Source organism: Scyliorhinus torazame, chromosome 19 (assembly GCF_047496885.1).
Source record: "Scyliorhinus torazame isolate Kashiwa2021f chromosome 19, sScyTor2.1, whole genome shotgun sequence".
NCBI classification, from domain to species: Eukaryota; Metazoa; Chordata; class Chondrichthyes; order Carcharhiniformes; family Scyliorhinidae; genus Scyliorhinus; species Scyliorhinus torazame.
The window spans coordinates 16,344,462-16,360,801 of record NC_092725.1 but is presented as its reverse complement, the minus strand read 5'-3'; the positions used below and the strand labels follow the sequence as shown (position 1 = coordinate 16,360,801).

General features: G+C 43.2%; 1 protein-coding gene across 2 annotated transcripts in view; it reads left to right on the top strand.

Annotated features, from left to right (window-relative positions):
* Positions 1-16,340, top strand: part of LOC140396030 (uncharacterized) — a 250,110-nt gene that overhangs the window by 45,887 nt on the left and 187,883 nt on the right. The window lies entirely within an intron of this gene.

Here is a 16,340-nt window from a genome sequence, read left to right as displayed (position 1 = left end):
ATAGAATAACAGATACCTGGGAGTGAGTTACAGACTGGAATCTAATCGAGGGGTTCGGGGTGGTTTATATATAGAATAACAGATACTCGGGAGTGAGTTACACACTGGAATCTAATCGAGGGGTTCGGGTTGGTTTATAAACAGAATAACAGATACCCGGGAGTGAGTTACTCACTGGAATCTAATTGAGGGTTCGGGGTGGATTATATATAGAATAACAGACACCCGGGAGTGAGTTACAGACTGGAATCTAATCGAGGGGTTCGGGTTGGTTTATAAACAGAATAACAGATACCCGGGAGTGAGTTACTGACTGGAATCTAATTGAGGGTTCGTGGTGGATTATATATAGAATAACAGATACCCGGGAGTGAGTTACAGACTGGAATCTAATCGAGGGGTTCTGTGTGGTTTATATGTAGAATAACAGATACCCGGGAGTGAGTTACAGAGTGGAATTTAATCGAGGGTTTTGTGGGTGGTTTGTATATCGAAAAGCAGATACCCGGGAGTGAGTTACAGATTGGAGTCTAATCGAGGGTTCGGGGTGGTTTTTTATCGAATAACAGATAACCGGGAGTGAGTTACAGACTGGAATCTAATCGAGGGTTCGGGGTGGATTATATAGAGAATAACAGATACCCGGGAGTGAGTTACAGACAGGAATCTAATCGAGGGGTTCAGGGTGGTTTATATCTCGAAAAACAGATACGCGGGAGTGAGTTACAGACTGGAATCTAATCGAGGGGTTCGGGGTGGTATATATATAGAATAACAGATACCCTGGAGTGAGTTACAGACTGGAATCTAATCGAGGGGTTCGGAGTGGTTTATATATAGAATAACAGATACCCGGGAGTGAGTTACAGACTGGAATCTAATCGAGGGGTTCGGGTGGTTTATATATAGAATAACAGATACCCGGGAGTGAGTTACAGACTGGAATCTAATCGAGGGGTTCGGGTGGTTTATATATAGAATAACAGATACCCGGGAGTGAGTTACAGACTGGAATCTAATCGAGGGATTCGGGGTGGTTTATATATAGAATAACAGATACCCGGGAGTGAGTTACAGACTGGAATCTAATCGACGGGTTCGGGATGGTTTATATATAGAATAACAGATACCCGGGAGTGAGTTACCGACTGGAAACTAATCAAGGGGTTCGGGGTGGTTTAGATATAGAATAACAGATTCCCGGAAGTGAGTAACAGACTGGAATTTAATCGAGGGGTTCGGGGTGCTTTATATATAGAATAACAGACACCCGGAAGTGAGTTACAGACTGGAATCTAATCGAGGGGTTCGGGGTGGTTTATATATAGAATAACAGATTCCCGGAAGTGAGTAACAGACTGGAATTTAATCGAGGGGTTCGGGGTGCTTTATATATAGAATAACAGACACCCGGGAGTGAGTTACAGACTGGAATCTAATCGAGGAGTTCGGGGTGGTTTATATATAGAATAACAGATACCCGGGAGTGAGTTACAGACTGGAATCTAATCGAGGGGTTCGGGGTGGTTTATATATAGAATAACAGATACCCGGGAGTGAGTTACACACTGGAATCTAATCGAGTGGTTCGGGGTGGTTTATATATAGAATAACAGATACCCGGGAGTGAGTTACAGACTGGAATCTAATCGAGGGGTTCAGGGTGGTTTATATTTAGAATAACAGATACCCGGGAGTGAGTTACAGACTGGAATCTAATCGAGTGGATCGGGGTGGTTTATATATAGAATAACAGATACCCGGGAGAGAGTTACAGACTGGAATCTAATCGACGGGTTCGGGATGGTTTATATATAGAATAACAGATACCCGGGAGTGAGTTACCGACTGGAAACTAATCAAGGGGTTCGGGGTGGTTTAGATATAGAATAACAGATTCCCGGAAGTGAGTAACAGACTGGAATTTAATCGAGGGGTTCGGGGTGCTTTATATATAGAATAACAGACACCGGGGAGTGAGTTACAGACTGGAATCTAATCGAGGGGTTCGGGGTGGTTTATATATAGAATAACAGATTCCCGGAAGTGAGTAACAGACTGGAATTTAATCGAGGGGTTCGGGGTGCTTTATATATAGAATAACAGACACCCGGGAGTGAGTTACAGACTGGAATCTAATCGAGGAGTTCGGGGTGCTTTATATATAGAATAACAGATACCCGGGAGTGAGTTACACACTGGAATCTAATCGAGTGGTTCGGGGTGGGTTATATATAGAATAACAGATACCCGGGAGTGAGTTACAGACTGGAATCTAATCGAGGGGTTCAGGGTGGTTTATATTTAGAATAACAGATACCCGGGAGTGAGTTACAGACTGGAATCTAATCGAGTGGATCGGGGTGGTTTATATATAGAATAACAGATACCCGGGAGTGAGTTACAGACTGGAACCTAATCGAGGGGTTCGGGGTGGTTTATATATAGAATAACAGATACACGGGAGTGAGTTACAGACTGGAATCTAATCGCGGGGTTCGGGGTGGTTTATATATAGAATAACAGATACCCGGGAGTGAGTTACTGACTGGAATCTAATCGAGGGGTTTGGGGTGGTTTATGTATAGAATAACAGATACCCGGGAGTGAGGGACAGACTGGAATCTAATCGAGGGGTTCGGGGTGGTTTATATATAGAATAACAGAGACCCGGGAGAGAGTTACAGACTGGAATCTAATCGAGGGGGTCGGTGTGGTTTATATATAGAATAACAGATACCCTGGAGAGAGTTACAGACTGGAATCTAATCGAGGGGTTCGGGGTGGTTTATATATAGATTTACAGATACGCGGGAGTGAGTTTCAGACTGGAATCTAATGGAGGGGTTCAGGGTGGTTTATATATAGAATAACAGATACCCGGGAGTGAGTTACAGACTGGAATCTAATCGAGGGGTTCGGGGTGGTTTATATATAGAATAACAGATACCCGGGAGTGAGTTACATACTGGAATCTAATCGAGGGGTTCGGGGTGGTTTATATATAGATTTACAGATACGCGGGAGTGAGTTTCAGACTGGAATCTAATGGAGGGGTTCAGGGTGGTTTATATATAGAATAACAGATACCCGGGAGTGAGTTGATGACTGGAATCTAATCGAGGGGTTCGGGGTGGTTTATATATAGAATAACAGATACCCGGGAGTGAGTTACATACTGGAATCTAATCGAGGGGTTCGGGGTTGTTTACATATAGAATAACAGATACCCGGGTGTAAGTTACAGCTGGAATCTAATCGAGGGTTTTGGCGTGGTTTATATATAGAATAACAGATACCCGGGTGTAAGTTACAGACTGGAAACTAATCGAGGGCTTCGGGGGGGTTTATATATAGAATAACAGATACCCAGTGTGAGTTACTGACTGGAATCTAATCGAGCCATTTGGCGTGGTTTATATATAGAATAACAGATACCCGGGAGTGAGTTACAGACTGGATTCTAATCGAGGGATACGGGGTGGTTTATATATAGAGTATCAGATACCCGGGAGTGAGTTACAGACTGGAATCTAATCGAGGGGTTCAGGGTGGTTTCAATATCGAAAAGCAGTTACCCGGGAGTGAGTTACAGACTGGAATCTAATCGAGGGGTTCATGGTTGTATATATATAGAATAACAGATACCAGGGAGTGAATTACAGACTGCAATCTAATCGAGGGTTCGGGGTGGTTTTTTATAGAATAACAGATACCCGGGAGTGAGTTACAGACTGGAATCTAATCGAGGGGTTCGGGGTGGTTTATATATAGAATAACAGATACGCGGGAGTGAGTTACAGATTGGAATCTAATCGAGGGGTTCTGGGTGGTTTATATATAGAATACCAGATATCCGGGAGTGAGTTACAGGCTGGAATCTAATCGAGGGGTTCGGGGTGGTTTATATATAGAATAACAGATACCCGCGAGTGAGTTACAGACTGGAATCTAATCGATGTGTCCGGGGTGGTTTATATATAGAGTAACAGATACCCGGGAGTGAGTTACAGACTGGAATCTAATCGAGGATTTGGGGTTGTTTATCTGTAGAATAACAGATACCCAGGAGTGAGTTACAGACTGGAATCTATTCGAGGGGTTCGGTGTGGTTTATATATAGAATAACTGATACCCTGGAGAGAGTTACAAACTGGAATTTAATCGAGGGGTTCGGGGTGGTTTATATATAGATTAACAGATACGCGGGAGTGAGTTACAGATTGGAATCTAATCGAGGGGCTCAGTGTGCTTTATATATAGAATAACAGATACCCGGGAGTGAGTTACAGACTGGAATCTAATCGAGGGGTTCGGTGTGGTTTATATATAGAATAAGAGATACCCTGGAGAGAGTTACAGACTGGAATCTAATCGAGGGGTTCGGTGTGGTTTATCTATCGAATAACAGTTATCCTGGAGAGAGTTACAGACTGGAATCTAATCGAGGTGTTCGGGGTGGTTTATATATTGATTAACAGATACGCGGGAGTGAGTTACAGACTGGAATCTAATCGAGGGGTTCAGGGTGGTTTATATATAGAATAACAGATACCAGGGAGTGAGTTACAGACTGGAATCTAATTGAGGGGTACGGCGTGGTTTATATATAGAATAACAGATTCCCGGGAGAGAGTTACGTACAGGAATCTAATCGAGGGGTTCGGGGTGGTTTATATATAGAATAACAGATACCCGGGAGTGAGTTACACACTGGAATCTAATCGAGTGGTTCGGGGTGGTTTATATATAGAATAACAGATACCCGGGAGTGAGTTACAGACTGGAATCTAATCGAGGGGTTCAGGGTGGTTTATATTTAGAATAACAGATACCCGGGTGTGAGTTACAGACTGGAATCTAATCGAGGGGTTCAGGGTGGTTTATATATAGAATAACAGATACCCGGGAGTGAGTTACAGACTGGAATCTAATCGAGGGGTTCGGGGTGGTTTATATATAGAATAACAGATACCCGGGAGTGAGTTACAGACTGGAATCTAATCGAGGGGTTCGGGGTGGTTTATATATAGAATAACAGACACCCGGGAGAGAGTTACAGACTGGAATCCAATCGAGGGGTTTGGGGTGGTTTATATATAGAATAACAGATACCTGGGAGTGAGTTACAGACTGGAATCTAATCGAGGGGTTCGGGGTGGTTTAGATATAGAATAACAGATACCTGGGAGTGAGTTATAGACTGGAATCTAATTGAGGGGTTCAGGGTGGTTTAGATGTAGAATAACAGATACCCGGGAGAGAGTTACAGACTGGAATCCAATCGAGGGGTTCGGGGTGGTTTATATATAGAATAACAGATACCTGGGAGTGAGTTACAGACTGGAATCTAATCGAGGGTTTCTGGGTGGTTTATATGTAGAATAACAGATACCCGGGAGTGAGTTACAGACTGGAATCTAATCGAGGGGTTGGGGGTGGTTTGTATATCGAAAAGCTTATACCCGGGAGTGAGTTACAGACTGGAATCTAAACGAGGGGTTCAGGGTGTTTTATATATAGGATAACAGATACCCGGGAGTGAGTTACAGACTGGAATCTAATCGATGTGTTCGGGGTGGTTTATATATAGAATAACAGATACCCGGGAGTGAGTTACAGACTGGAATCTAATCGAGGGGTTAGGGGTGTTTTTTTATAGAATAACAGATACCCGGGAGTGAGTTACAGACTGGAATCTAATTGAGGGTTCGGGGTGGATTATATATAGAATAACAGATTCCCGGGAGTGAGTTACAGACAGAAATCTCATCGAGGTTTTTGGGGTCGTTTATATATAGAATAAAAGATACCCGGGAGTAAGTTACAGACTGGATTCTAATCTAGGAGTTCGGGGTGGTTTATATGTAGAATAACAGATACCCGGGAGTAAGTTACAGACTGGATTCTAATCGAGGTGTTCGGGATGGTTTATATATAGAATAACAGATACCCGGGAGTGAGTTACAGACTGGAATCTAATCGAGGGGTTCGGGGTGGTTTATATATAGAATAACAGATACCTGAGAGTGAGTTACAGACTGGAATCTAATCGAGGTGCTCGGGTGGTTTATATATAGAATAACAGATACCTGGGAGTGAGTTACAGACTGGAATCTAATCGAGGGGTTCGGGGTGGTTTATATATAGAATAACAGATACTCGGGAGTGAGTTACACACTGGAATCTAATCGAGGGGTTCGGGTTGGTTTATAAACAGAATAACAGATACCCGGGAGTGAGTTACTCACTGGAATCTAATTGAGGGTTCGGGGTGGATTATATATAGAATAACAGACACCCGGGAGTGAGTTACAGACTGGAATCTAATCGAGGGGTTCGGGTTGGTTTATAAACAGAATAACAGATACCCGGGAGTGAGTTACTGACTGGAATCTAATTGAGGGTTCGTGGTGGATTATATATAGAATAACAGATACCCGGGAGTGAGTTACAGACTGGAATCTAATCGAGGGGTTCTGTGTGGTTTTTATGTAGAATAACAGATACCCGGGAGTGAGTTACAGAGTGGAATTTAATCGAGGGTTTTGTGGGTGGTTTGTATATCGAAAAGCAGATACCCGGGAGTGAGTTACAGATTGGAGTCTAATCGAGGGTTCGGGGTGGTTTTTTATCGAATAACAGATAACCGGGAGTGAGTTACAGACTGGAATCTAATCGAGGGTTCGGGGTGGATTATATAGAGAATAACAGATACCCGGGAGTGAGTTACAGACAGGAATCTAATCGAGGGGTTCAGGGTGGTTTATATCTCGAAAAACAGATACGCGGGAGTGAGTTACAGACTGGAATCTAATCGAGGGGTTCGGGGTGGTATATATATAGAATAACAGATACCCTGGAGTGAGTTACAGACTGGAATCTAATCGAGGGGTTCGGAGTGGTTTATATATAGAATAACAGATACCCGGGAGTGAGTTACAGACTGGAATCTAATCGAGGGGTTCGGGTGGTTTATATATAGAATAACAGATACCCGGGAGTGAGTTACAGACTGGAATCTAATCGAGGGGTTCGGGTGGTTTATATATAGAATAACAGATACCCGGGAGTGAGTTACAGACTGGAATCTAATCGAGGGATTCGGGGTGGTTTATATATAGAATAACAGATACCCGGGAGTGAGTTACAGACTGGAATCTAATCGACGGGTTCGGGATGGTTTATATATAGAATAACAGATACCCGGGAGTGAGTTACCGACTGGAAACTAATCAAGGGGTTCGGGGTGGTTTAGATATAGAATAACAGATTCCCGGAAGTGAGTAACAGACTGGAATTTAATCGAGGGGTTCGGGGTGCTTTATATATAGAATAACAGACACCCGGAAGTGAGTTACAGACTGGAATCTAATCGAGGGGTTCGGGGTGGTTTATATATAGAATAACAGATTCCCGGAAGTGAGTAACAGACTGGAATTTAATCGAGGGGTTCGGGGTGCTTTATATATAGAATAACAGACACCCGGGAGTGAGTTACAGACTGGAATCTAATCGAGGAGTTCGGGGTGGTTTATATATAGAATAACAGATACCCGGGAGTGAGTTACAGACTGGAATCTAATCGAGGGGTTCGGGGTGGTTTATATATAGAATAACAGATACCCGGGAGTGAGTTACACACTGGAATCTAATCGAGTGGTTCGGGGTGGTTTATATATAGAATAACAGATACCCGGGAGTGAGTTACAGACTGGAATCTAATCGAGGGGTTCAGGGTGGTTTATATTTAGAATAACAGATACCCGGGAGTGAGTTACAGACTGGAATCTAATCGAGTGGATCGGGGTGGTTTATATATAGAATAACAGATACCCGGGAGAGAGTTACAGACTGGAATCTAATCGACGGGTTCGGGATGGTTTATATATAGAATAACAGATACCCGGGAGTGAGTTACCGACTGGAAACTAATCAAGGGGTTCGGGGTGGTTTAGATATAGAATAACAGATTCCCGGAAGTGAGTAACAGACTGGAATTTAATCGAGGGGTTCGGGGTGCTTTATATATAGAATAACAGACACCCGGGAGTGAGTTACAGACTGGAATCTAATCGAGGGGTTCGGGGTGGTTTATATATAGAATAACAGATTCCCGGAAGTGAGTAACAGACTGGAATTTAATCGAGGGGTTCGGGGTGCTTTATATATAGAATAACAGACACCCGGGAGTGAGTTACAGACTGGAATCTAATCGAGGAGTTCGGGGTGCTTTATATATAGAATAACAGATACCCGGGAGTGAGTTACACACTGGAATCTAATCGAGTGGTTCGGGGTGGGTTATATATAGAATAACAGATACCCGGGAGTGAGTTACAGACTGGAATCTAATCGAGGGGTTCAGGGTGGTTTATATTTAGAATAACAGATACCCGGGAGTGAGTTACAGACTGGAATCTAATCGAGTGGATCGGGGTGGTTTATATATAGAATAACAGATACCCGGGAGTGAGTTACAGACTGGAACCTAATCGAGGGGTTCGGGGTGGTTTATATATAGAATAACAGATACACGGGAGTGAGTTACAGACTGGAATCTAATCGCGGGGTTCGGGGTGGTTTATATATAGAATAACAGATACCCGGGAGTGAGTTACTGACTGGAATCTAATCGAGGGGTTTGGGGTGGTTTATGTATAGAATAACAGATACCCGGGAGTGAGGGACAGACTGGAATCTAATCGAGGGGTTCGGGGTGGTTTATATATAGAATAACAGAGACCCGGGAGAGAGTTACAGACTGGAATCTAATCGAGGGGGTCGGTGTGGTTTATATATAGAATAACAGATACCCTGGAGAGAGTTACAGACTGGAATCTAATCGAGGGGTTCGGGGTGGTTTATATATAGATTTACAGATACGCGGGAGTGAGTTTCAGACTGGAATCTAATGGAGGGGTTCAGGGTGGTTTATATATAGAATAACAGATACCCGGGAGTGAGTTACAGACTGGAATCTAATCGAGGGGTTCGGGGTGGTTTATATATAGAATAACAGATACCCGGGAGTGAGTTGATGACTGGAATCTAATCGAGGGGTTCGGGGTGGTTTATATATAGAATAACAGATACCCGGGAGTGAGTTACATACTGGAATCTAATCGAGGGGTTCGGGGTTGTTTACATATAGAATAACAGATACCCGGGTGTAAGTTACAGCTGGAATCTAATCGAGGGTTTTGGCGTGGTTTATATATAGAATAACAGATACCCGGGTGTAAGTTACAGACTGGAAACTAATCGAGGGCTTCGGGGGGGTTTATATATAGAATAACAGATACCCAGTGTGAGTTACTGACTGGAATCTAATCGAGCCATTTGGCGTGGTTTATATATAGAATAACAGATACCCGGGAGTGAGTTACAGACTGGATTCTAATCGAGGGATACGGGGTGGTTTATATATAGAGTATCAGATACCCGGGAGTGAGTTACAGACTGGAATCTAATCGAGGGGTTCAGGGTGGTTTCAATATCGAAAAGCAGTTACCCGGGAGTGAGTTACAGACTGGAATCTAATCGAGGGGTTCATGGTTGTATATATATAGAATAACAGATACCAGGGAGTGAATTACAGACTGCAATCTAATCGAGGGTTCGGGGTGGTTTTTTATAGAATAACAGATACCCGGGAGTGAGTTACAGACTGGAATCTAATCGAGGGGTTCGGGGTGGTTTATATATAGAATAACAGATACGCGGGAGTGAGTTACAGATTGGAATCTAATCGAGGGGTTCTGGGTGGTTTATATATAGAATACCAGATATCCGGGAGTGAGTTACAGGCTGGAATCTAATCGAGGGGTTCGGGGTGGTTTATATATAGAATAACAGATACCCGCGAGTGAGTTACAGACTGGAATCTAATCGATGTGTCCGGGGTGGTTTATATATAGAGTAACAGATACCCGGGAGTGAGTTACAGACTGGAATCTAATCGAGGATTTGGGGTTGTTTATCTGTAGAATAACAGATACCCAGGAGTGAGTTACAGACTGGAATCTATTCGAGGGGTTCGGTGTGGTTTATATATAGAATAACTGATACCCTGGAGAGAGTTACAAACTGGAATTTCATCGAGGGGTTCGGGGTGGTTTATATATAGATTAACAGATACGCGGGAGTGAGTTACAGATTGGAATCTAATCGAGGGGCTCAGTGTGCTTTATATATAGAATAACAGATACCCGGGAGTGAGTTACAGACTGGAATCTAATCGAGGGGTTCGGTGTGGTTTATATATAGAATAAGAGATACCCTGGAGAGAGTTACAGACTGGAATCTAATCGAGGGGTTCGGTGTGGTTTATCTATCGAATAACAGTTATCCTGGAGAGAGTTACAGACTGGAATCTAATCGAGGTGTTCGGGGTGGTTTATATATTGATTAACAGATACGCGGGAGTGAGTTACAGACTGGAATCTAATCGAGGGGTTCAGGGTGGTTTATATATAGAATAACAGATACCAGGGAGTGAGTTACAGACTGGAATCTAATTGAGGGGTACGGCGTGGTTTATATATGGAATAACAGATTCCCGGGAGAGAGTTACGTACAGGAATCTAATCGAGGGGTTCAGGGTGGTTTATAGAAGAATAACAGATACCCAGGAGTGAGTTACAGACTGGAATCTAATCGAGGGGTTCGGTGTGGTTTATATATAGAATAACAGATACCCTGGAGAGAGTTACAGACTGGAATCTAATCGAGGTGTTCGGGGTGGTTTATATATAGATTAACAGATACGCGGGAGTGAGTTACAGACTGGAATCTAATCGAGGGGTTTGGGGTGGTTTATATATAGAAAAACAGATACCCGGGAGTGAGTTACAGACTGGAATCTAATCGAGGGGTTCAGGGTGGTTTATATATAGAATAACAGATACCCGGGAGTGAGTTACAGACTGGAATCTAATCAAGGGGTTCGGGGTGGTTTAGATATAGAATAACAGACTCCCGGAAGTGAGTAACAGACTGGAATCTAATCGAGGGGTTCGGGGTGCTTTATATATAGAATAACGGACACCCGGGAGTGAGTTACAGACTGGAATCTAATCGAGATGTTCAGGGTGGTTAATATTTAGAATAACAGATACCCGGGAGTGAGTTACAGACTGGAATCTAATCGAGTGAATCGGGGTGGTTTATATATAGAATAACAGATACCCGGGAGTGAGTTACAGACTGGAACCTAATCGAGGGGTTCGGGGTGGTTTATATATAGAATAACAGGTGCCAGGGAGTGAGTTACAGACTGGAATCTAATCGAGGGGTGCGGCGTGGTTTATATATAGAATAACAGATACCCAGGAGTGAGTTACAGACTGGAATATAATCGAGTTGTTCGGGGTGGTTTGTATATAGAATAACAGATACACGGGAGTGAGTTACAGACTGGAATCTAATCGAGGGGTTCGGTGTGGTTTATATATAGAATAACAGATACCCGGGAGTGAGTTACTGACTGGAATCTAATCGAGGGGTTTGGGGTGGTTTATATATAGAATAACAGATACCCGGGAGTGAGTTACAGACTGGAACCTAATCGAGGGGTTCGGGGTGGTTTATATATAGAATAACAGGTGCCAGGGAGTGAGTTACAGACTGGAATCTAATCGAGGGGTACGGCGTGGTTTATATATAGAATAACAGATACCCAGGAGTGAGTTACAGACTGGAATATAATCGAGTTGTTCGGGGTGGTTTGTATATAGAATAACAGATACACGGGAGTGAGTTACAGACTGGAATCTAATCGAGGGGTTCGGTGTGGTTTATATATAGAATAACAGATACCCGGGAGTGAGTTACTGACTGGAATCTAATCGAGGGGTTTGGGGTGGTTTATATATAGAATAACAGATGCCCGGGAGTGAGTTACAGACTGGAATCTAATCGAGCGGCTTGGGGTGGTTTATATATAGAATAACAGATGCCCGGGAGTGAGTTACAGACTGGAATCTAATCGAGCGGCTTGGGGTGGTTTATATATAGGATAACAGATACCCGGGAGTGAGTTACAGACTGGAATCTAATCGATGTGTTCGGGGTGGTTTATATATAGAATAACAGATACCCGGGAGTGAGTTACAGACTGGAATCTAATCGAGGGGTTAGGGGTGTTTTTTTATAGAATAACAGATACCCGGGAGTGAGTTACAGACTGGAATCTAATTGAGGGTTCGGGGTGGATTATATATAGAATAACAGATTCCCGGGAGTGAGTTACAGACAGAAATCTCATCGAGGTTTTTGGGGTCGTTTATATATAGAATAAAAGATACCCGGGAGTAAGTTACAGACTGGATTCTAATCTAGGAGTTCGGGGTGGTTTATATGTAGAATAACAGATACCCGGGAGTAAGTTACAGACTGGATTCTAATCGAGGTGTTCGGGATGGTTTATATATAGAATAACAGATACCCGGGAGTGAGTTACAGACTGGAATCTAATCGAGGGGTTCGGGGTGGTTTATATATAGAATAACAGATACCTGAGAGTGAGTTACAGACTGGAATCTAATCGAGGTGCTCGGGTGGTTTATATATAGAATAACAGATACCTGGGAGTGAGTTACAGACTGGAATCTAATCGAGGGGTTCGGGGTGGTTTATATATAGAATAACAGATACTCGGGAGTGAGTTACACACTGGAATCTAATCGAGGGGTTCGGGTTGGTTTATAAACAGAATAACAGATACCCGGGAGTGAGTTACTCACTGGAATCTAATTGAGGGTTCGGGGTGGATTATATATAGAATAACAGACACCCGGGAGTGAGTTACAGACTGGAATCTAATCGAGGGGTTCGGGTTGGTTTATAAACAGAATAACAGATACCCGGGAGTGAGTTACTGACTGGAATCTAATTGAGGGTTCGTGGTGGATTATATATAGAATAACAGATACCCGGGAGTGAGTTACAGACTGGAATCTAATCGAGGGGTTCTGTGTGGTTTATATGTAGAATAACAGATACCCGGGAGTGAGTTACAGAGTGGAATTTAATCGAGGGTTTTGTGGGTGGTTTGTATATCGAAAAGCAGATACCCGGGAGTGAGTTACAGATTGGAGTCTAATCGAGGGTTCGGGGTGGTTTTTTATCGAATAACAGATAACCGGGAGTGAGTTACAGACTGGAATCTAATCGAGGGTTCGGGGTGGATTATATAGAGAATAACAGATACCCGGGAGTGAGTTACAGACAGGAATCTAATCGAGGGGTTCAGGGTGGTTTATATCTCGAAAAACAGATACGCGGGAGTGAGTTACAGACTGGAATCTAATCGAGGGGTTCGGGGTGGTATATATATAGAATAACAGATACCCTGGAGTGAGTTACAGACTGGAATCTAATCGAGGGGTTCGGAGTGGTTTATATATAGAATAACAGATACCCGGGAGTGAGTTACAGACTGGAATCTAATCGAGGGGTTCGGGTGGTTTATATATAGAATAACAGATACCCGGGAGTGAGTTACAGACTGGAATCTAATCGAGGGGTTCGGGTGGTTTATATATAGAATAACAGATACCCGGGAGTGAGTTACAGACTGGAATCTAATCGAGGGATTCGGGGTGGTTTATATATAGAATAACAGATACCCGGGAGTGAGTTACAGACTGGAATCTAATCGACGGGTTCGGGATGGTTTATATATAGAATAACAGATACCCGGGAGTGAGTTACCGACTGGAAACTAATCAAGGGGTTCGGGGTGGTTTAGATATAGAATAACAGATTCCCGGAAGTGAGTAACAGACTGGAATTTAATCGAGGGGTTCGGGGTGCTTTATATATAGAATAACAGACACCCGGAAGTGAGTTACAGACTGGAATCTAATCGAGGGGTTCGGGGTGGTTTATATATAGAATAACAGATTCCCGGAAGTGAGTAACAGACTGGAATTTAATCGATGGGTTCGGTGTGCTTTATATATAGAATAACAGACACCCGGGAGTGAGTTACAGACTGGAATCTAATCGAGGAGTTCGGGGTGGTTTATATATAGAATAACAGATACCCGGGAGTGAGTTACAGACTGGAATCTAATCGAGGGGTTCGGGGTGGTTTATATATAGAATAACAGATACCCGGGAGTGAGTTACACACTGGAATCTAATCGAGTGGTTCGGGGTGGTTTATATATAGAATAACAGATACCCGGGAGTGAGTTACAGACTGGAATCTAATCGAGGGGTTCAGGGTGGTTTATATTTAGAATAACAGATACCCGGGAGTGAGTTACAGACTGGAATCTAATCGAGTGGATCGGGGTGGTTTATATATAGAATAACAGATACCCGGGAGAGAGTTACAGACTGGAATCTAATCGACGGGTTCGGGATGGTTTATATATAGAATAACAGATACCCGGGAGTGAGTTACCGACTGGAAACTAATCAAGGGGTTCGGGGTGGTTTAGATATAGAATAACAGATTCCCGGAAGTGAGTAACAGACTGGAATTTAATCGAGGGGTTCGGGGTGCTTTATATATAGAATAACAGACACCCGGGAGTGAGTTTCAGACTGGAATCTAATCGAGGGGTTCGGGGTGGTTTATATATAGAATAACAGATTCCCGGAAGTGAGTAACAGACTGGAATTTAATCGAGGGGTTCGGGGTGCTTTATATATAGAATAACAGACACCCGGGAGTGAGTTACAGACTGGAATCTAATCGAGGAGTTCGGGGTGCTTTATATATAGAATAACAGATACCCGGGAGTGAGTTACACACTGGAATCTAATCGAGTGGTTCGGGGTGGGTTATATATAGAATAACAGATACCCGGGAGTGAGTTACAGACTGGAATCTAATCGAGGGGTTCAGGGTGGTTTATATTTAGAATAACAGATACCCGGGAGTGAGTTACAGACTGGAATCTAATCGAGTGGATCGGGGTGGTTTATATATAGAATAACAGATACCCGGGAGTGAGTTACAGACTGGAACCTAATCGAGGGGTTCGGGGTGGTTTATATATAGAATAACAGATACACGGGAGTGAGTTACAGACTGGAATCTAATCGCGGGGTTCGGGGTGGTTTATATATAGAATAACAGATACCCGGGAGTGAGTTACTGACTGGAATCTAATCGAGGGGTTTGGGGTGGTTTATGTATAGAATAACAGATACCCGGGAGTGAGGGACAGACTGGAATCTAATCGAGGAGTTCGGGGTGGTTTATATATAGAATAACAGAGACCCGGGAGAGAGTTACAGACTGGAATCTAATCGAGGGGGTCGGTGTGGTTTATATATAGAATAACAGATACCCTGGAGAGAGTTACAGACTGGAATCTAATCGAGGGGTTCGGGGTGGTTTATATATAGATTTACAGATACGCGGGAGTGAGTTTCAGACTGGAATCTAATGGAGGGGTTCAGGGTGGTTTATATATAGAATAACAGATACCCGGGAGTGAGTTACAGACTGGAATCTAATCGAGGGGTTCGGGGTGGTTTATATATAGAATAACAGATACCCGGGAGTGAGTTGATGACTGGAATCTAATCGAGGGGTTCGGGGTGGTTTATATATAGAATAACAGATACCCGGGAGTGAGTTACATACTGGAATCTAATCGAGGGGTTCGGGGTTGTTTACATATAGAATAACAGATACCCGGGTGTAAGTTACAGCTGGAATCTAATCGAGGGTTTTGGCGTGGTTTATATATAGAATAACAGATACCCGGGTGTAAGTTACAGACTGGAAACAAATCGAGGGCTTCGGGGGGGTTTATATATAGAATAACAGATACCCAGTGTGAGTTACTGACTGGAATCTAATCGAGCCATTTGGCGTGGTTTATATATAGAATAACAGATACCCGGGAGTGAGTTACAGACTGGATTCTAATCGAGGGATACGGGGTGGTTTATATATAGAGTATCAGATACCCGGGAGTGAGTTACAGACTGGAATCTAATCGAGGGGTTCAGGGTGGTTTCAATATCGAAAAGCAGTTACCCGGGAGTGAGTTACAGACTGGAATCTAATCGAGGGGTTCATGGTTGTATATATATAGAATAACAGATACCAGGGAGTGAATTACAGACTGCAATCTAATCGAGGGTTCGGGGTGGTTTTTTATAGAATAACAGATACCCGGGAGTGAGTTACAGACTGGAATCTAATCGAGGGGTTCGGGGTGGTTTATATATAGAATAACAGATACGCGGGAGTGAGTTACAGACTGGAATCTAATCGAGGGGTTCTGGGTGGTTTATATATAGAATACCAGATATCCGGGAGTGAGTTACAGGCTGGAATCTAATCGAGGGGTTCGGGGTGGTTTATA